This window comes from Mustelus asterias, chromosome 19, assembly GCF_964213995.1.
Source record: "Mustelus asterias chromosome 19, sMusAst1.hap1.1, whole genome shotgun sequence".
NCBI lineage: Eukaryota > Metazoa > Chordata > Chondrichthyes > Carcharhiniformes > Triakidae > Mustelus > Mustelus asterias.
Genome location: NC_135819.1, coordinates 78,062,291 through 78,084,083, shown reverse-complemented (window position 1 = coordinate 78,084,083; position 21,793 = coordinate 78,062,291).

Here is a 21,793-nt window from a genome sequence, read left to right as displayed (position 1 = left end):
TCTGTAAGATCACCCCTCAGCCTCCTACGCTCCAGAGAAAAAAGTCCCAGTCTATCCAGCCTCTCCTTATAACTTAAACCATCAAGTCCTGGTAGCATCTTAGTAAATCTTTTCTGCACTCTTTTTAGTTTAATAATATCCTTTCTATAATAAGGTAACCAGAACTGTACACAGTATTCCAAATGTGACCTTACTAATGTCTTGTACAACTTCCACAAGATGTCCCAACTCCTGTATTCAATGTTCTGATGTGGAGATGCCGGCGTTGGACTGGGGTAAACACAGTAAGAAGTTTAACAACACCAGGTTAAAGTCCAACAGGTTTATTTGGTAGCAAAAGCCACACAAGCTTTCGGAGCTGCAAGCCCCTTCTTCAGGTGAGCGGGAACTCTGCTCACAAACAGAGCATATAAAGACACAAACTCAATTTACATGAATAATGGTTGGAATGCGAATACTTACAACCAACCAAGTCTTCAAGAAACAAAACAGCATGAGTGGAGAGAACATCAAGACAAGCTAAAAAGATGTGTATTGTCTCCAGACAAGACAGCCAGTGAAACTCTGTGGGGGTTGCAAGTAGTGGGACATGAACCCAATATCCCGGTTGAGGCCGTCCTCGTGTGTGCGGAACTTGGCTATCAGTTTCTGCTCAGTGACTCTGCGCCGTCGTGTGTCGCGAAGGCCGCCTTGGAGAACGCTTACCCGAATATCAGAGGCTGAATGCCCGTGACCGCTGAAGTGCTCCCCAACAGGAAGAGAACAGTCTTGCCTGGTGATTGTCGAGCGACATGAATGAACACCGTTCGACAATCACCAGGCAAGACTGTTCTCTTCCTGTTGGGGAGCACTTCAGCGGTCACGGGCATTCGGCCTCTGATATTCGGGTAAGCGTTCTCCAAGGCGGCCTTCGCGACACACGACGGCGCAGAGTCGCTGAGCAGAAACTGATAGCCAAGTTCCGCACACACAAGGACGGCCTCAACCGGGATATTGGGTTCATGTCCCACTATTTGTAACCCCCACAGAGTTTCACTGGCTGTCTTGTCTGGAGACAATACACATCTTTTTAGCCTGTCTTGATGCTCTCTCCACTCATGCTGTTTTGTTTCTTGAAGACTTGGTTGGTTGTAAGTATTCGCATTCCAACCATTATTCATGTAAATTGAGTTTGTGTCTTTATATGCTCTGTTTGTGAGCAAAGTTCCCGCTCACCTGAAGAAGGGGCTTGCAGCTCCGAAAGCTTGTGTGGCTTTTGCTACCAAATAAACCTGTTGGACTTTAACCTGGTGTTGTTAAACTTCTTTCAATGTTCTGACCAATGAAACCAAGCATGCTGAATGCCTTCTTCACCACTCTGTCCACCTGTGACTCCACTTTCAAGGAGCTATGAAACTGTATCCCTAGATCTCTTTGTTCTGTAACTCTCCCCAACACCCTACCATTAACTGAGTAAGTCCTGCCCTGGTTCGATCTTCTAAAATGTATCTCCTCGCATTTATCTAAATTAAACTCCATCTGCCATTCATCGGCCCACAGGCCCAATTGATCAAGATCCTGTTGCAATCCTAGATAACCTTCTTCACTATGCCACCATAGTGGCACGGTGGCACAGTGGTTGGCACTGCTACCTCACAGCGCCAGGGACCCGGGTTTGATTCCCAGCTTGGGTCACTGTCGGTGTGGAGTTTGCACGTTCTCCCTGTGTCTGTGTGGGTTTCCTCCAGGTGCTCCAGTTTCCTCCCACAGTCCAGAAATGTGCGGGTTAGATTGATTGGCCATGCTAAATTGCTCCTTAGTGTTAGGGGGATGTCAGAGGGATTAGTAGGGTAAATATGTGGAGTCATGGGGATAGGGACTGGGTGGGATTGTTATCGGTGCAGGCTTGATGGGCCAAATGTCGGTATTCTATTCTATTCTATGATTCAATTGTGGTTTAATCTGCAAATTAATCATGCCTCCTAAATTCGCATCCAAATCAGTTACATAAATGATAAATAACAGCCAACCCAGTACCCATCCCTGAGGCACACCGCTGGTCACAGGCCTCCAGTTTGAGAAATAACCCTCAACAGCCATCCGTTGTCTTCTATCATCAAGCCAATTTTGTTTCCAATTGGTTATCTCACCCTGGATCCCATGAGATTTAACCTTATTCAACAACCTACCTGTAATGACTTTAATGAGGTCATCGATGTTGGCCTACTGGAGTATGAACTCCCTAATTAAGGATCACTAAAAGAGGTCACTAAAGAGGTCCCTGATTAAGGAGTCAATTGATGGGCCCATGAGGGAGTTTTTGCCTTGTACTTAACTGGGAGTGTCAGTTCCTCTGACACTCCTGGGGTAGACTGCTGACTGCTACCACTCTTGTGTACTGCTGTTAGAGTTTGTAAATAAAGGGATTCTGGTGGAGGGACTTCTGCCTCCAAAGACATTTTACACTACCATGAGGTACTTTGGCCCTGTCCATCCTCGGAAATTTTCCTCGGCAACAGGGAAGTGTCAACAAGCCATCCTGACGAGGCTTCCTCCTATTTTCCTCAGACATCCACTGACCTTCAACCTCATTGCCACAGGGCTGGAAAAAAAAATTCACAACTTAATTCAATTCAACCTTAATTGACTGCCCAGTGACCTCTGCTGGACAGAATGGGAATGGATATTGGACGAGTCTCGATTTGGGTTTGGATTGAAGCTTTCCATCAGTTCAATGGCTGCTGCATCTCCCTGCTCATTCACTAAATAACAATCAGCGGGGTTTAGGATTAATCTGAGATGGAATAACTGTCAATGACTTCAGGAGAACTCAGCTGTGATAACACAGGGGAATTCTCAAGTGGTTCAAGCACTTTTCCTCTTAAACATCAATGCCAGTAAATCAGGTTATCTGGCCCCCTTACTTCATTATTGCGTGTGAGATCTTGCTGTGTACAGCTTGGCAGCTGCAATTCCCTCCATTATAACTGACTACGCTTCATTGGCTCTGGGATATTTTGAGGTTGTGAACAATTGCTGCAAAAATGCAAATTCTTCCTTCCTGACCGGAAGTTTCAAAGGTGATCTTCAAATTTATATTATTTATGTTGTATCAAGTGTTTCTGACTTAATGGAATTCTTTTGCCTCAGTGTTCTCTTTGCTGGGATGACACACATTCAGAATTACTCTATTTTAGAATTCTGAACAAAATTGAAATGCCTCAGTCAATTAAAGTTACTTTACGGATTGAAGTCCATCAAGTTGTGCATGTGGTTATTGAGAAACTATTTTCCATTTCGCTCTCTGCATTGTTAATTTTAGAATTATGACAATTCCAGAAGAATTCTTTTTATTTTATGCTAATTAAGATTGTCTGGCTTGGGATAGCATCGAATCCCCACAGTGCAGAAGAAGGTCATTCAGCCCATCAGGTCAGCACCAACTCTCTGAAAGAGCATCTTTACCCAGCCCACCAGCCCCAACCCCCATCCCCACAACCCTGTGCATCAACCCCGCTAATCCACCTAATCTATTCATCTTTGGCACAGTGGTTGGCACTGCTGCCCCACAGCGCCCGGGACCAGGGTTCAATTCATGGCTTGGGTCACTGTCTGTGCGGAGTTTGCACATTCTCCCCGTGTCCGCGTGGGTTTCCTCCGGGTGCTTCGGTTTCCTCCCACAGTCCAAAAGACGTGCTGGTTAGGTGCATTGGCCATGCTAAATTCCCCCTCAGTGTACCCGAACAGGTGCTGGAGTGTGACAACTAGGGGATTTTCACAGTAACTTCATTGCATTGTTAATGTAAGCCGACTGGTGACTCTAAAAAAAACTTTAAACTAAAGGGCAATTTAACGTGGCCACTTCACTTAACTACATATCTTTGGACTGTGGGAGGAGGCCAGACACCCAGAGGAAACCTACATAGACATGGGGAGAATGTGCAAACTCCACACAGAGGATGACCCAAGGCTGGAATTGAACCCTGGTCCCTGGCGCTGCAAAGTAGCAGTGCTAACCACTGTGCCATCGTGCCACTCCCACGGCTTGTTAAGCAACATTTTAAAATTCCTATCCTTGTTTTCGAATCTTGCTTTGGCCTTGCCCCTCCCTATCTCTGTAACCTCCTCCAACTCCACAACCTGCACCCCTCTAATGCTGGCCTTGTGAGCCTTCCCGATTATAATCGTTCCACCATTGGTGTCTGTGCCTTCACTTGCTGATCCCCTACCTTCCACAATTCCCTCTCTAAACCTCTCCACTTCTCACCCTCTCTGTAAGATGTTTGTCAAAACCTAGCACTTTGACCAAGCCTATAGCTATGTGCCCTAATATCTCCTTCTGGAACTTGGTATCTAATTCCATTTTATAATGCTCTGTGAGGACACCTGGGAGCTAAGGGGACGACACAGTGGCACAATGGTTAGCACTGCTGCCTCAGAGCTCCAGGGACCCAGGTTCAATTCCTGGCTTGGGTCACTGTCCGTGTGGAGTTTGCACATTCTCTCCATATCTGTGTGGGTTTCCTCCCAAAGTCCGAAAGATGTGCTGGTTAGATGCATTGGCCGTGCTAAATTCTCCCTCAGTGTACCTGAACAGGTGCTGGAGTGTGGCAACTTGGGGATTTTCACAGCAACTTCATTGCACTGTTAATGTAAGCCTACTTGTGACACTAATAAACTTTAAAAAATGTTTTATTCTATTAGAGCCATTGTTATATTTTAAAACTAATATGACTTTTTTTTATTCATTCGTGGGACAAGGGAGTCACTGGCTGGCCAGCACTTATTCCCCATCCCTAGTTCCCTTTGGAGGGCAGTTGAGAGTCAACCACATTGCTGTGGCTCTGAAGTCATGTGTAGGCCAGACCAGGTAAGGACGGCAGATTTCCTTCCCTAAAGGACATTAGTGAACCAGATGGGTTTTTTTCTACAAGCAACAATGGTTTCATGGTCATCAACAGATTCTTAACCCGCTGCCGTGGCAGGATTTGAACCCGCGTCCCCAGAACATCAGAAGTTTAATAATCTAGTGATAATACCACTAAGCCATTGCCTTCCTCATGACTAATTCTGTATTAACATTGCTCGAATGTCAGGAATATTGTTATTCTTCTTCAGTTAATATGGAAAGCCTTGTTTTACAGTGTACCTTTTCACATCTCCCAGAAACATCTCAAAATGCCTCCGATGCAATGGTGGCTGTGATGAGGGCTGATTATTGCTATTTAGGCATATCTACAACCTGGAAGAGTCATCCAGATTTGCAACGTTAACTCTGTTTCTCGCTCCACAGATACTGCCAGACCAGTGGAGTTTATCCATTTTTTCAGGTTGTATCATAGCTTGGTATGGCTCCTGCTCTGCCCAAGATCACAAGAAACTATGAAAGGTCGTGAATGTAGCCCAGTCCATTACGCAAACCAGCCTCCCATCCATTGACTCTGTCTACATTTCCCACTGCCTTGGCAAAGCAGCCAGCATAATTAAGGACCCCACGCACCCCGGACATTCTCTCTTCCATCTTCTTCTTCTGTCAGGAAAAAGATACAAAAGTCTGAGGTCACGTACCAACCTACTCAAGAACAGCTTCTTCCCTGCTGCTGCCAGACTTCTGAATAGACCTACCTCACATTAAGTTGATCTTTCTCTACACCCGAGCTATGACTGTAATACTACATTCTGCACTATTTCCTTTCCTTCTCTATGAATGGTATGCTTTATATAGCGCATAGGAAACAATACTTTTCACCATATACTAATACATGTTACAATAAAAAATCAAATCAAATCAAACCAGCCTCCATCCATTGACTCCGTCTACACTTCCTGCTGCCTCAGGAAAGCAGCCAGCATAATTAAGGACCCCACGCACCCCGGACATACTCTCTTCCACCTTCTTCAGTCAGGAAAAAAATACAAAGGTCTGAGGACATGTACCACCCGACTCAAGAACAGCTTCTTCCCTGCTGCCATCAGACTTTTGAATGGACTTACCTCGCATTAAGTTGATCTTTCTCTACAATCTAACTATGACTGTAACACTACATTCTGCACTCTCTCCTTTCCTTCTCTATGAACGGTATGCTTTGTCTGTATTGTGTGCAAGAAACACTACTTTTCACTGTATACTAAAGCATGTGACAATAATTAATCAAATCAAATCAAATCAGTGCCAGAGACCCGGGTTCGATTCCCAGCTTGGGTCACTGTGTGGAGTTTGCATCTAACCAGCACGTCTTTCAGGCTGTAGATGCAAGTTTAAAGTTTTTTTATTACAAAAATAATTGGATATTGCGAAGGAGGGTTCCAGCTCAGATACTAGCTAATTGTCCACTTGCTGCTCGAGTGTAGTGAGAACAAGTGTTTCACAAGGGCAGTGAGATTTACTTTTCTGAAGCAACAAGTAGCAACTGGTTTCAAATATGCCGAAAAAAATGTAAATTGCAAAAAAACTGCCTTGATATCCCAGTTGTTCCAAAGCTGGTTTCTGCTAATCAGGGAGATGGTTAATTGCGTCGTTACTTCACTGTTGATTGTTTTCTCATTGACTTTTCTCAGTGGCTTTTTTTTAATGAATGATTTGATAAATGGGACAATTTCTTCCAAGGCTTCCTAATTAACAAACATCAGTTGGAATTACCAGTTCCAGCTTTGTAATAATAATCACTGGGATTATTCATAAACCAACGTCACCAAATCTCTTTGAATGCCAAGTGCTTTCAGGTGTGCATTAGGCATTGCGAGCTAACTCCGATTCATGCTCTGAGTCCTGACCATAAAAGGAGACCTGAGGCGATGTTTCCCTGATTGCTCATGTTCCGTCACTGCAGGTAGTATAACTGCAGTCTGGAGTGAAGCCAGATTTAAAAAAAATTCCAGCCCATCCCTTGATCCACCCAGGGATATTTTAACTTAAATTTGTACACACCTGTCAGCTTTCTCCCAATATGAAGATGTAACTGACTGGTGAGCCCAGTTATCTCTGGGCAGTGGGGGCATGGAATAAACAAAGAAAGAGACTTCTTTGGTGGCATGGTGGCACAGTGGTTAGCACTGCTGACTCACAACACCGGGGAACCGGGTTCGATTCCTGGCTTGGGTCACTGTGTACAGAGTCTGCATGTTCTCCCCGTGTCTGCGTGGGTCTCTTCTGGGTTTTCTGGTTTCCTCCCACTGTCCGAAAGACGTGCTGATTAGGTGCATTGGCCATGCTAAATTCTCCCTCAGTGTACCCGAACAGGTGCCAGAGTGTGGCGACTAGGGGATTTTCACAGTAACCTTATTGCAATGTTAATGTAAGCTGACTTGTGACATTAATAAACTTTAAGACTTTATTTTCTATTGATTACAGATGAAATATTGTGGCAGTGCTTGGCCCAAGTGCAAGTGTACACCTCCAGTGGGGAAAGCTTCCCTTGTCGTCCGCAAACTTACTTTGTACAAACGTTCCACAGCATAATGATATCTTCTTCTGCATGAGTTATTTGCCCAAAGGCAGGTCTGACCCATGGTGCTGTGACCTCCAGCATAAGAGGGTAAGAAGGGAGGTCCCAGATCCATCCCAACAGAACTGGGATCAAATCCTGTGTTGTTAGCACCTTTCTGAACCATACTGACTTTCCAACCAACCAGCACCCCAAAGGGGTGCTGTGGGAACATACACCTTTAAATCCATGTTCAACAGCATTTATGGAGAGAGAATAGAGCCAATGTTTCAAGACAGGATGACCCCATCCAGACCTGAAATGTTAACTGTATTCTCTCTCCACAGAGGCTGTCAGACCTGCTGAGATTTTCCAGCATTTTCTGTTTTTGTTTCAGATTCCAGCATCAGAAGTATTTTGCTTTTATTTAAATGTACGTTGCAGTCTGGAGCAATGGATAGTAATAGTAAAGGCCCCAATGTTCTTTCTGTCACACAGCTGAACAGGAATCTCTCCCACTCTTACTGTCAGCCAGGGATGTGTTTGGACGGATTTGCAGGTTGACACTTAATCTGTTTGACCACATTATGAACGCACCTTCCTTGGCCATCGAATCCTGGGGTGGGACTTGAACCCAGAGCTTCTGGCTCAGAGGACGCTACCCACTGCACCATCAGACCTCCTCTCTGATAGCTAAGGATAATTATACAGCTAGCAGCACATGTAAGATTGTACAAAGAACAAAGAACAATACAGCACAGGAACAGGCCCTTCGGCCCTCCAAGCCTGCGCCGCTCATGTGCCCAACTAGACCATTCATTTGTATCCCTCTATTCCCAGTCTGTTCATGTGGCTATCTAGATAAGTCTTAAATGATCCCAGCCTGTCCGCCTCAATCACCTTGCTTGGCAGTGCATTCCAGGCCCCCACCACCCTCTGTGTAAAATACGTCCCCCTGACATCTGTGTTGAACCTTGCCCCCATCACCTTGAACCCGTGACCCCTTGTGTTCGTCACCTCCGACCTGGGAAAAAGCTTCCCACTGTTCACCCTATCTATGCCCGTCATAATTTTATACACCTCTATTAGGTCGCCCCTCATCCTCCGTCTTTCCAGGGAGAACAACCCCAGTTTACCCAATCTCTCCTCATAGCTAAGATCCACCATACCAGGCAACATCCTGGTAAACCTTTTCTGTACTCTCTCCAAAGCCTTCTGGTAGTGTGGTGACCAGAACTGGACGTAGTATTCCAAATGTGGCCTAACCAACGTTCTATACAGCTGCAACATCATATGCCAACTTTTATATTCTATGACCCGTCCAATAAAGGCGAGCATGCCATATGCCTTCTTCACCACCCTCTCCACCTGTGCTGCCACCTTTAAGGATCTGTAGACTTGTACACCCAGGTCCCTCTGTGTGTCTATACTCCTGATGGTTCTGCCATTTATTGTATAGCTCCCCCTTACATTAGATCTACCGAAATGCATCACTTCGCATTTATCTGGATTAAATTCCACCTGCCATTTCTCCGCCCAATGTTCCAGTTTATCTATATCCTGCTGTATTCTCTGACAATGTTCATCACTATCCGCAACTCCAGCAATCTTTGTGTCGTCCGCAAACTTACTGATCACACCAGCTACATCTTCCTCCAAATCATTTATATATATCACAAACAGCAGAGGTCCCAGTACAGAGCCCTGCGGAACACCACTGCGGGACACCACTTGTCACAGACCTCCAACCGGAAAAAGACCCCTCCACTGTTACCCTCTGTCTTCTAGGGCTAAGCCAGTTCTCCATCCATCTAGCTAGCTCACCTTTTATCCCGTGAGATTTAACCTTTTGCACCAACCTGCCATGAGGGACCTTGTCAAACGCTTTACTAAAATCCATATCGACGACATCCACGGCCCTTTCCTTGTCAATCGTTTTTGTCACCTCCTCAAAAAACTCAACCAAATTTGTGAGGCATGACCTCCCTCGTACAAAACCATGCTGTCTATCGTTAATGAGATTATTCAGTTCTAAATGCGCATATATCCTATCTCTAAGAATCTTCTCCAACAATTTCCCTACCACGGACGTCAAGCTCACCGGCCTATAATTACCCGGGTTATCCTTGCTACCCTTCTTAAATAACGGGACCACATTTGCTATCCTCCAATCCTCTGGGACCTCACCTGTGTGAAGAGACAAAGATTTCTGTTTGAGGCCCAGCAATTTCATCTCTTGCCTCCCTGAGGAGTCTAGGATAGATGCCATCTGGCCCTGGGGATTTGTCTGTCTTAATGTTTCCTAAAAAACCTAACACTTCCTCCCTTGTAATTGAGATTTTTTCTAACGGGTCAACACATCTCTCTGAGACACTACCAGTCAACATGTCCCTCTCCTTTGTAAATACTGATGCAAAGTATTCATTTAGGATCTCTCCTACTTCCTTTGGTTCTCAGCATAATTCCCCTCCTTTGTCCCTGAGAGGTCCGATTCTTTCCCTAACAACCCTCTTGTTCCTAACGTATGTATAAAATGCCTTAGGATTCTCCTTAACCCTGTCTGCCAAGGACATTTCGTGACCCCTTTTTGCCCTTCTATCTCCCTGTTTGAGTTATTTTCTACTTTCTCTGTATTCCTCCAGTGCTCCATCTGTTTTTAGCTGCCTGGACCTCATGTATGCCTCTTTTTTCCTTTTGATTAAACCCACAATTTCGCTGGTTATCCACGGCTCCTGAATCCTATCTTTCCTATCCTTCCTCTTCACAGGCACATGCCTGTCCTGCAGTCCTATCAACTGCTCCTTAAAAGACTCCCACATGCCAGATGTGGATTTACTCTCGAATAGCCTCTCCCAATCAACAGCCACCAAATCCTGCCTAATCCGGCTGTAGTTAGCCTTCCCCCAATTCAGCACCTTACCCATAGGACAACACTCATCTTTTTCCATTACTATCCTAAAGTTTACAGAATTGTGGTCACTATTTGCCACATGTTCCCCTACTGAAACTTTGATGACCTGACCGGGCTCATTCCCCAGTACTAGGTCCAGTATAGCCCCCTCTCTAGTTGGACTGTCAATATATTGTTCCAAAGAACCTTCCTGTATGCATTTTATAAATTCTTCCCCATCCAGGCCTCCAGCCCTAAGCGATTTCCAGTCTATACAAGGGAAATTAAAGTCTCCCACTACAACAACCTTATTTTTTCTGCACCTGTCCAGAATCTCCTTACATAACCGTTCCTCAACTTCCCCTGGGCTGTTGGGAGGCCTGTAGTATACCCCCAGCATAGTGACTGCGCCCTTCCTGTTTCTGAGCTCCACCCACAGTGACTCGTTACCTGACCCTTCCATATTGTCCACCCTCTGTACCGCTGTAATATGCTCCCTAACCAGCATTGCTACTCCCCCACCTCTCCTCGCCCCTCCTCTGTCTCGCCTAAAACACTTATACCCCGGAATATTCTGATCTAATGTGTGAAGCAGGAGGTTTGTGGGAACATAACTGAAAGTTTAATTGACCAAACAAAAACAAGAATGGTGTTTCAAAGAGCCTTGTACAGAAGAAAGTTGTAATAGCAGCATTTTAATTTACTGCACAGGTGGTGGCCCAGTGGTATTGTCGCTAGATTGCTAATCCAGAAGCTCAGCTAATGTTCTGGGGACCCGGGTTCGAATCCTGCCAAGGCAGTTGGTGGAATGTGGAATTCAATAAAAAATATCCGGAATTAAGAATGTACTGATGACCATGAACCCATTGTTCATTGTCGGAAAAACCCACCTGGTTCAGTACTGTCCTATAGGGAAGGAAATCTGTCATCCTTATCTGGTCTGGGCCTACATTTGACTCCAGAGCCACAGCAATGTGGTTGACTCTCAACTGCCCTCTGAAATGGCCTAGCAAGCCATTCAGTCTAAGGGCGTCTAGGAATGGGCAATAAATGCTGGCCAGCCAGCGATGCCCATGTCCCACAGAATGAATAAAAAAACAGCTCTCGACTCAATATTAGATGAAGAAAAAAACACTTCACTTTTTGGTGTTCAGTGAAGCTACGTCATTAGCATGGTAAGATCACGAACATCTATAATGAATGGTTAACATAGATTTCAAAACGATAATCTTGCTTGATCAATTTACTGAATTTATTGAGAAGTTAACAGAAGGAATAGACACTGGAAATACATAGGAACATAGGAATTAGGAGCAGAAATCGGCAAATTCAGCCCTTCGAGCCTGCTCTGCCATTCAATCAGATCATGTCTGAACTCTCCCTGGTCGCAAATCCACCTCCCCACCTGTTCCCCATATCCCCTTATCCTTTTTTTATTGGAAATATATCTATCTCCCTTTTGAAACCATTCAACGATTCAGACTCTACCTCGCTATGGGGCAGCGAGTTCCACAAATTCACCACCCTCTGCGAGAAGTAGTTCCCCCTCATCTCAGTATTAAATCTACCGCCTCATAACCTATACCTGTGACCTTTTATTCTAGATTGCCCCACAAGGGGAAACATTTGGTCTACATTTACCTCATCAATCCCTTTTAAAATTTTATGTACCTCAGATCCCCTCTCATCCTTCTAAACCCCAGCGAGTATAAGCCCAAACTGTTTAATCTCTCCTCATACGTCAACCCCTTCATCCCCGGAATCAATCTGGTGAAGCTTCTCTGAACTGCCTCCAATGCCACCACATCCTTCCTCAAATAAGGAGATCAAAACTGGACACAATACTCCAGATGTGGTCTCACCAACACCCTATACAATTGCAACAACACTTCTCTACTTTTATACTCCAGTCCCTTTGCAATAAATGCCAACATCCCATTTGCCTTTTTTATTACATGCTGCACCTCCACACCGACTTTCTGTGATTCATGAACAACGACACCCAGATCCCTCTGCATTTTGAATCTGCTTTCCATTTGGGTAATAATTTGCCTTTCTATTTTTTCTGCCAAAATGGATAACCTTTCACTTATCCAAATTAAACTCCATCTGCCAAATTTTGGCCCATTCTCCTAGCCTATCTATATCTGTCTGTAGAATCTTTATACCTTCTTCACTGCCTGCTTTCCCACTTATTTTAGCATCATCCGCAAATTTTGCTTTGTTACACTCTGTCCCTGCTTGCAGATCATTTATATAGATTGTAAACAGTTGATGTCCGAGGACTGACCCCTGCGATACCCCGCTAGTTACATTTCGCCAGCTATTAATCCCAAACCATCTGCTTTCTGTCAGTCAGCCAAACCTCAATCCAGTCCAGTACTCAACCCCCAATCCCCTGTGATCTCTCCTTCTGGATTACTCTTTTATGCAACACGTTGTCAAGCACCTTCTGGAAGTCCAGATATACCACATCCCACAGGTTCTCCACTATCCACCTTGCTGGTTATGTGTTCAAAGAACTCAAGCAAGATGGTCATGCATGACTTACCCTTCATAAAACCATGCTGACAATGGTGGATAGAGCTTTGTCTTTCCAAATGCTCAGTCATCTCCTCCTTATTGGTTGATTCCAGCAATTTCCCCACCACAGAGGTCAAGCTAACCGGCCTATAGTTTCCTATGTTTTGCCTCTCTCGCTTTTTGAATAAGGCCGTCACAGTAGCATGTTCCCAATCCACCGGGACCTTACCAGAATCTAAGAAATTTTGAAACATCACAACTAATGCATCCACTTTCTCTGCTGCCACCTCCTCTAATACCCTAGGGTGCAGGCCACTAGCAGATGCAGTTTATCTACATTTTCTAAGACCTTTGATCAGGTGCCCCATAAGTGACTGATGAATAAGCCCATGGAGTCAGGGGCAACTGGCAGAATGGATTTCTGGCTGGCTTCAAAACAGAATGCAGAGAATCAGAGTAAAGGGTGATGATTCAGGGTGGCACAAGGTGGGAAGTGGTGCTCTGCAGGGATCAGTGCTGGAACCACTGCTCTTCAAAAGTGGCACTTTCGGATCAAAGACATTTTGTGGATGACACCATTATCAGGAAATGATTGACTGGCGGGGTCTCATTTCTCTTGTAAAGAGAAGGTTGAGGGGTAAACTAATTGAGATCTTTAAAATTCTGGAAGGTTTTAATAGCGTCGATACAGAGAGAATGTTCAAGCGAATAGTCCAGATACATGTAAGGAGAAGCGAAATGTGCTTAAGAGGGAGAAGGGAGCAGATTTTAAAGTTTATTTATTAGTGTCACAAATAGACTTACATTAACACTGCAATGAAGTTACTGTGAAAATCCCCTAGTTGCCACACTCCGGCGCCTGTTCGGGTACACTGAGGGAGAATTTAGCATGGCCAATCCACCTAACCAGCACATCTTTCGGACTGTGGGAGGAAACTGGAGCACCCGGAAGAAACCCATGGAGACATGGGGAGAATGTGCAGACTCCACACAGACAGTGACCCAAGCCAGGAATCAAACCCGGGTCCCTGGCGCTGTGAGGCAGCAATGCTAACCACTGTGCCACCATGTCGCCGGGTGATGATGGGAAATTTATCTGAGGAAAGATGGGAGGAAGCTCAAATTAGCATAAACACCAACATCAAATGGTTGGGCTGAATGGCCTACATCAGTCCCATATATCCGACATAATCCTATGGAATGATATTAATCCTTTCGGACTGTAGCAGTATTTCTCAGATAGAATTGAATGAAGTAATTATCATTTTTTCCTCCTTTGAGATGTTGCCAGTTGCAACGGCAATTGACAGGGTTCATAACTCATGAGCCAAGACTGAATTGTGGCATCTTTCCAACAAGCCAAACTCAGCCTGGCACGGCTAATAATGATGTGGAGCCGCTGGCGTTGGACTGGGGTAAACACAGTAAGAGTTTTAACAACACCAGGTTAAAGTCCAACAGGTTTACTTGGTAGCAAATGCCATTAGCTTGGTAGCAAATGCCATCCACTTCATCAGATGGAGTGGATATCTGCTCTATAATGACAATTCTATCAATTCAATGCCAGTTGCTCTTTCAGATATTGACGAAAATCGATGAGCTTTTTTTAACCACATGTCCGCACCATCACTAAACCCATTTCAACTCCCATCAGATTGCTTGACTTTGAACATGGCTCAGGTTATCTCACCCACGCCCTGTGAAAGAAAATTTTAAAATGCACGTTATTGTTCATCATCGCTCATCTCCTGGTACCTAATCCCCTCCCCAATACATTAATTTGAGTTATTTTGCTCTGTTGTTGATGAGGTGAAAATTGGGAGAGGTTCCAAAGAGGGCAGCACGGTGGCACAGTGGTTAGCACTGCTGCCTCACAGCTCCAGGGACAGCTCCGGGTTCAATTCCGGCTTTAGGTCACTGTCTGTGTGGAGTTTGCACCTTCTCCCCGTTTCAGCGTGGGTTTCCTCCGGGTGCTCCGGTTTCCTCCCATACTCCAAAGATGCGTGGGTTAGGTTGATTGTCCATGGTAAATTGCCCCTTAGTGTCAGGGGGACTAGCTAGGGTAAACACATGGGATTACAGGGACAGGGCTAGGGTGGGTTTGTGGTCGGTGTAGACTCAGTGGGCCAATTGGCCTCCTTCTGCACTGTAGGGATTCTATAATTCTATGAAACTCTTGTAAGCCTCAGTAAGAATGAGGTAGAGTAGGTTGCTGTGTAGAAAGTTTGAATGCAAGCCCATTGCAGATTGCTTCCACAGTTGAATGATCTTTCAACCATATTAAATCTGGGCCTGGTAGTGAGTTCTATCCATTCTTTCAGATTTGAATGCATTTTTCACACTGTGATTCCTGGGTAAAATTAACCTATTGTATTATCACATCACAAAATCAATGAATAAAACATCTTTTTGTGCCTCACCAAATGCTTAGATAACATGTTGAATGAAAGACTCGCTCTCTATGAGACTCAAACTGCCTGTGAGCCTCTAATATGAACAGACACACATGAGAAGTGATGAATCTGTCATTTTCTCCAGCTTACTGGTGTTGTGACATTTAACACAGAGATGCGATCACCCAAATTATGTCTCAGCACCTCCTCCATCAAGGAGTATGACAATAGTGAATAATTATCTCAATAAGATCTGTCAGTTTTCAAACATTTGAATTGTTCCCTTGATGTGTACCTTGGCCAGAGAATAGAACCCATAATAATTCAAATATCTGTTGAATCTCAATCTGTCCTTTCCTGTCACTTACTACTTCTTTATCATGTTTTGTGAGAAGCCCCATTGGTTTGCACTTTGCGTGATTTCCTTATATAGTTAAATCAATTACTCTTATCAGGTGCATGTAAATGGGAGGTCTTGTTCAGTACAATCGTTCGCGAATGACTAGAAAATTCCTTCTAAGCAGAGGGAAATTTTCTTCTATAGCCTGTGTGATGTGATTTTCAGAAACAAACTTGGTACCTCATCGAATCAGAGGATCCCGACAGTGCAGAAGGAGGCCATTCAGCCCATCGAACGTGCACCAACCGCAATCCCATCCAGGCCCTATCCACATAACCCCACGTATTTACCCTGCTAATCACTCAAACACCAAGGGGCAATTTAGCATTGGCCAATCAACCTAACCTGCACATCTTTGAACTGAGGGAGGAAACCCATGCAGACGCGGGGAGAACGTGCAGACTCCACACAGACAGTCACCCGAGGCCAGAACTGAACCCGGGTCCTTGACACTGCGAGGCAGCAATGCTAACCACTGTGTCAGCGTGCCATCCCAAGTGGGTGAGGGCCTTTTTTATTGCATGGTACATTCATGAAATGTGGGTGTACCACGCAAGACCAGCATTTATTTCACAGTCCTAATTGGCTTGAAGATGTTGATGGTGAGCTGTCCTCTTGAACTGCTGCAGTCCGCGTGTTGGAGGTAGTCCGCTATTTCTGTTGGGCACGGTATCTTGTCAGGAATTTATTTAGGACTTTCCTATAATTTACTTTGATCAGAATAACGCTATTCCCTACAGCTGATGATAAAACAAATTTCCATTAATGTGGCTTCATAAAAATCATAGAAACCCTACAGTTCAGAAAGAGGCCATTCAGCCCATCGAGTCTGCACCGACCACAATCCCACCCAGGCCCTACCCCCATATCCCTACATATTTTACCCACTAATCCCTCTAATCTACGCATCCCAGGACACTAAAGGGCAATTTTAGCATGGCCAATCAACCTAACCCGCACATCTTTGGACTGTGGGAGGAAACCGGAGCACCCGGAGGAAACCCACGCAGACACGAGGAGAATGTGCAAACTCCACACAGACAGTGACCCAAGCCGGGAATCGAACCCAGGTTCCTGGAGCTGTGAAGCAGCAGTGCTAACCACTTGCGTAACTTGTATAAACTTGTCTTACACTCTTTTCATTTTAGAAGGGGAGGAAAGTGTACTGGTAAGGGAGCAGACGTGTGAAGGTGTTTTGGTGGGGATTGTGTGCAAGGGTGGGGTGCTTGCTGAAGAGAATCCCATGTCTAGCTGGTGGAAGCTAAAATCCAAGCCTGGATGTCAGATGAACAGTCAGACAACACAACTAAAAATATCACTAAGTGTGGAACAACCTCAAAAAGTAGTTGGCATTGTCCCAGATGACCATAGGCTCCCTTTGACGGGGAGAGCTGACTGGTGGTGATTTAACCTGAGGAGCACCACACCTCAGGCAAGGGGCAAGATGGAGAAGATGGAACCCCCATGAATAACCTCAGCTGGATCAGTGCTGGGTCCACTGTTATTTGTCATTTATATTAATGATTTGGATGAGAATTTAGGAGGCATGGTTAGTGAGTTTGCAGATGACACCAAGATTGGTGGCATAGTGGACAGTGGAGAAGGTTATCTACGATTGCAATGGGATCTTGATCAATTGGGCCAGTGGGCTGAGGAATGGCAGATGGAGTTTAATCTCGATAAATGTGAGGTGATACATTTTGGTAGATCAAACCAGGGTAGAACTTATTCAGTTAATGGTAGGTTGTTGGGGAGAATTATAGAACTAAGAGATTGAGGAGTACAGAGGATCATGAGCCAAACCTGGGCAATGGGGACTAGCTTAGTGGTTAAAAAAAGGGCAGCATGAGCAAGTTGGGCTGAAGGGTCTGTATCCATGCTGTAAACCTCTATGACTCAATGGCCCTATAACTGGACCCCTGCTGTTGGCGTTGCTCTGTTTCAAGAACCAGCCATCCAGCCAACTGAGCTAAACCAACCCCCACCTCAAAAAGTGCCACAAGGTCAGCAGGGAAAAGTTTGAAGGTTTGTGGTAAATTGTCTTATTGAGAAGGGCACTATGTTATCGCATTATTATAATGATGCTGATATGTATCACACACTTCAGTCCGTATATTCCAGTAATTACGGTAACTCATTATTTATTTAATTAAAAAGCCAAACTGTTTAAAAATTGGGTGAAGAGCTATCACAGAGAAGGGATTTGAAGCTGTGGGATTAAATAATTGACATGATCACATGACGTTTCCTCTCCTGATATTTTAATAAAGATTAACCTATTTATTTGCAAAGCAATTAATACAATGCTGAAATTCTCAGAGGCATAAATTACTGATGAACGTATTAATCATGCATACTCGATATCCCATTGCATACATTCTATTTTAATAAGAGAAAGGGAGGTCCTGCAGACTCAGTTTGCCTCTCCTGTTTTTTGTAGCTCCCTCAAACTGCTGAGGTTTTATCCATGATGTGGAAATGCCGGCGTTGGACTGGGGTAAACACAGTAAGGAGTCTAACAACACCAGGTTAAAGTCCAACAGGTTTATTTGGTAGCAAACGCCACTAGCTTTCGGAGCGCTGCTCCTTCGTCAGATGGAGTGGAAATCTGCTCTCAAACAGGGCACAGAGACACAAAATCAAGTGATTTTGATTTCACTTGATTTTGTGTCTCTGTGCCCTGTTTGAGAGCAGATTTCCACTCCATCTGACGAAGGAGCAGCGCTCCGAAAGCTAGTGGCGTTTGCTACCAAATAAACCTGTTGGACTTTAACCTGGTGTTGTGAGACTCCTTACCAGGTTTTATCCAAGCAGCGAGTCAGCGATACAAAGGAACCCTTGTTGTCATGAACTTCCAGCACAGGTGACAGACTAACATGAAAACACAAACATAGCATTGACAAAGTTTAAACTGTAGTGTATAAAATTGATTAAAGATTCTAGGAAAACAGGTTCATAAACCTAACTCCATCTATTTTCTCAAAATGGTGGGACCTCATGAAATAATGGCCTGCAACTCCAGTTTCCCAGGGCATCATTACTGGGGGGTACCCGAAAGATGTGCTGGGGTCCCCACCCCCTCCCTCCCTCCCTCCAATCCCAGATGTCACCAGGTAAGGATTGCACAGTAATTGCCAGGATGTTCAGGTTTCCACTGAACAATTACTCTGGGCTGGGAACCATCCAAAAGAATGACATCAGTCACAAATTTGGAAGGTCCTCATTGTCTTGTCAGAATAGCTACCCAGGAAAGGTGAGGAGAATTAAAAAGAGTTCTAATTCCTGTGTAATATAGCACTACCCCTACCCCAGCCCCTCTCCCTCATGGGACTATCCCCCATAATCACCCTGCCCTCATGGACCTCCTTCCTGACCACCATGAGAGCTTCAGGTTTCAAGGCGTCCAGATCACCAAGAGCCTGTCCTGTTCCCTCCACGCCGATGCTATAGTTAAGAAAGCCACCATCGCATCTGCTTCCTCAGGAGGCCAATGGAAATTTGGCATGTCAGCTACGACTCTCACCAACTTTTACAGATGTACCATAGAAAGCATTCTTTCTGGTTGTATCACAGCTTGGTATGGCTCCTGCTCTGCCCAAGACCGCAAGGAACTACAAAGGGTTTTGAACGTAGCCCAATCCATCACGCAAACCAGCCTCCCATCCATTGACACTGTCTACATTTCCCGCTGCCTTGGAAAAGCAGCCAGCATAATCAAGAACCCCACGCACCCTGGAAATTCTCTCTTCCACCTTCTCCCTTCGGGAAAAAGATACGGAAGTCTGAGGTCACGTACCAACCGACTCAAGAACAGCTTCTTCCCTGCTGCCATCAGACTTTTGAATGGACCTACCTCATATTAAGTTGATCTTTCTCTACACCCTAGCTATGACTGTAACACTACATTCTGCACTCTCTCGTTTCCTTCTCTATGAACGGTATTTTTGTCTGTATAGCGCGCAAGAAACAATACTTTTCACTGTATATTAATACAGGTGACAATAATAAATCAAATAAAATCAAATCAGACCCACCCACAATGATCCTCCCACACTGGCCACTCAGCCCCTGACCATTTGACCTCAGTCCCCACAGGCCTTCCAATACCCCCCAAAACACCAATCCCCCTCCCCCTCCCCCAATCACCCCATCCACTTCCACTGACCACCCTGAAACAATCGATGTCCCCTACCCCCCTCCCTCACAACTGGCAGGCAAATTTTCGATGATCATCCATCCTCTCAGGCCACCTGACACCCACCCTCCCCCCTGCCTGACCGGCCAACCACACCCCAATCTGACGCACAGACCTTACAAACCTATCCTTCTCACAGTGGCTGGACCTTTCCAATTATCTGACACAAGTGATGGAATTCTCCCAAAAAATGTCCCCTGCCATAATGGTGAGAATAATGGAGTGCTCCGCACTGCAATCCTCCCTCACTTAGTCATTCTCTTGGGGAGTTGGGAGTTTCACGCCCGGTAATGGTAGGTGGGGCGGCGGGGGGGAGGAGGTTGGAGGGGGCGCAGGGTCTAAACACGCCAGTGAGCCTGGCTTCAGACACTCGGGTGCCATTTCTCAAGGACAGCCTGATCTCAATAAACTTGGAGACCCTCCCGCATGGAAATTGGGACCCCATCCCCCTCTCCTCATTGGCGGCATGTTCTCCCACCACCCCCCCGCGCCCCCCCACCCTCCCCATCATGGGTTGCCAGCATCAGGGACCTCGAATGGGTCCCCATGCCTGACCCCCTCACCCCGACCTGCCTCCCCGTCATCTTCATGACCCACTCCTGTAAGAGCCCCAATCTCATACCCCACCAAGAGCCCCCCTGTCAGACCCCTCCAACTATTGCACCCCCCACCAGCAGAGCAGACTCCACATAGGCCCCCCTGTCATGGCCCCCACTCAGGCCCCACCCCCTTGTCACTGCCCCTGACACACTGGAGGGTGCCAGTTAGGCCGCCCCGGTTGGGCATTGCCCGGCCATGCCCCTGACCCCCTGGGGGCTTCAATGGTCTCCAAGTGCCCCCACCCCCCGCCCCCCCGGCATGACAATCGTGCCAGGTCTCTGCTTGTGGAGACCAGTAGCAATTCTCACCGTTATTGAGTTGCGTCCAAAGGCCGGATTCTGTGCACTGGGATTCGAATGGGCAATGTGTATTTAAATGCTACTTTAAATAAGCTAATTGGACCACGCAATCTGGTCCGCGCCATTAGGGACAGGCTGGGGGACTTGCAAACCGTTTGGTGCTGGATGTGAAAGGAACTTTCAGGCTCGCACGCTATTCCCCAGGACTGATGCGATCTACTACCGGCACGCCATGGTTGGAGAATCACCCCCATTGTCTCAGGAACATGCTGCACTGGACAGTTCTTGCCCGACCTGCTTCACAAGGTGGGGTGTACAAGGAGTGGCTTCATTTCCAATGAGAAGCTAAGAGCAGAGGGGCACTCCAGCTCGCCACCCGCACGGCATTTCGGGCCCAATGTATCTTCACAAAGAACAAAAACAAAGAAAATTACCGTGCAGGAATAGGCTCTTTGGCCCTCCAAGCCTGCACCGACAATGCTGCCCGTCTGAACTAAAACCCTCTACCCTTCCGGGGACCATATCCCTCTATTCCCATTCTATTCATGTATTTGTCAAGACGCCTCTTAAACATCACTGTCATATCTGCTTCCACTACGTCTCCCGATAGCGAGTTCCAGGCACCCAGCACCCTCTGCGTAAAAAACAATTGCCTCGTACATCTCCTTTAAACCTTGCCCCTCGCACCTTAAAAGAACAAAGAAATCTCCAGAGTACGTGTCAGATTTTACACCACTGTGGTTTGACAAGATTGGGCCCAGCAAATCTCGAGGAGAGTAATCTATTTGGGAAAATGATTGTAGGGATGATTAACTTTCTGACCTTTCATCGTGCAGAAGCTTTGAAGAAGTAAAGTTCACAATTATTCTATTCATTGAATTGATTTGTACAGGAACTCTTTACAGAATCCTATGGATTGGGACAAATTAAAGACCGTTGCCCTTCCAATGTATTCCTGTCCTGTACTGGAAATGTTGAAACAAGTTTGGATCTGGTCTCAGCGGCACTGTAATTTGTCCATTGACCCATTTTTCAGCTGTCTGTGGGGTAGATAATTGAAGTCAAGGGGATGTTCAATGACGAGGAGCAT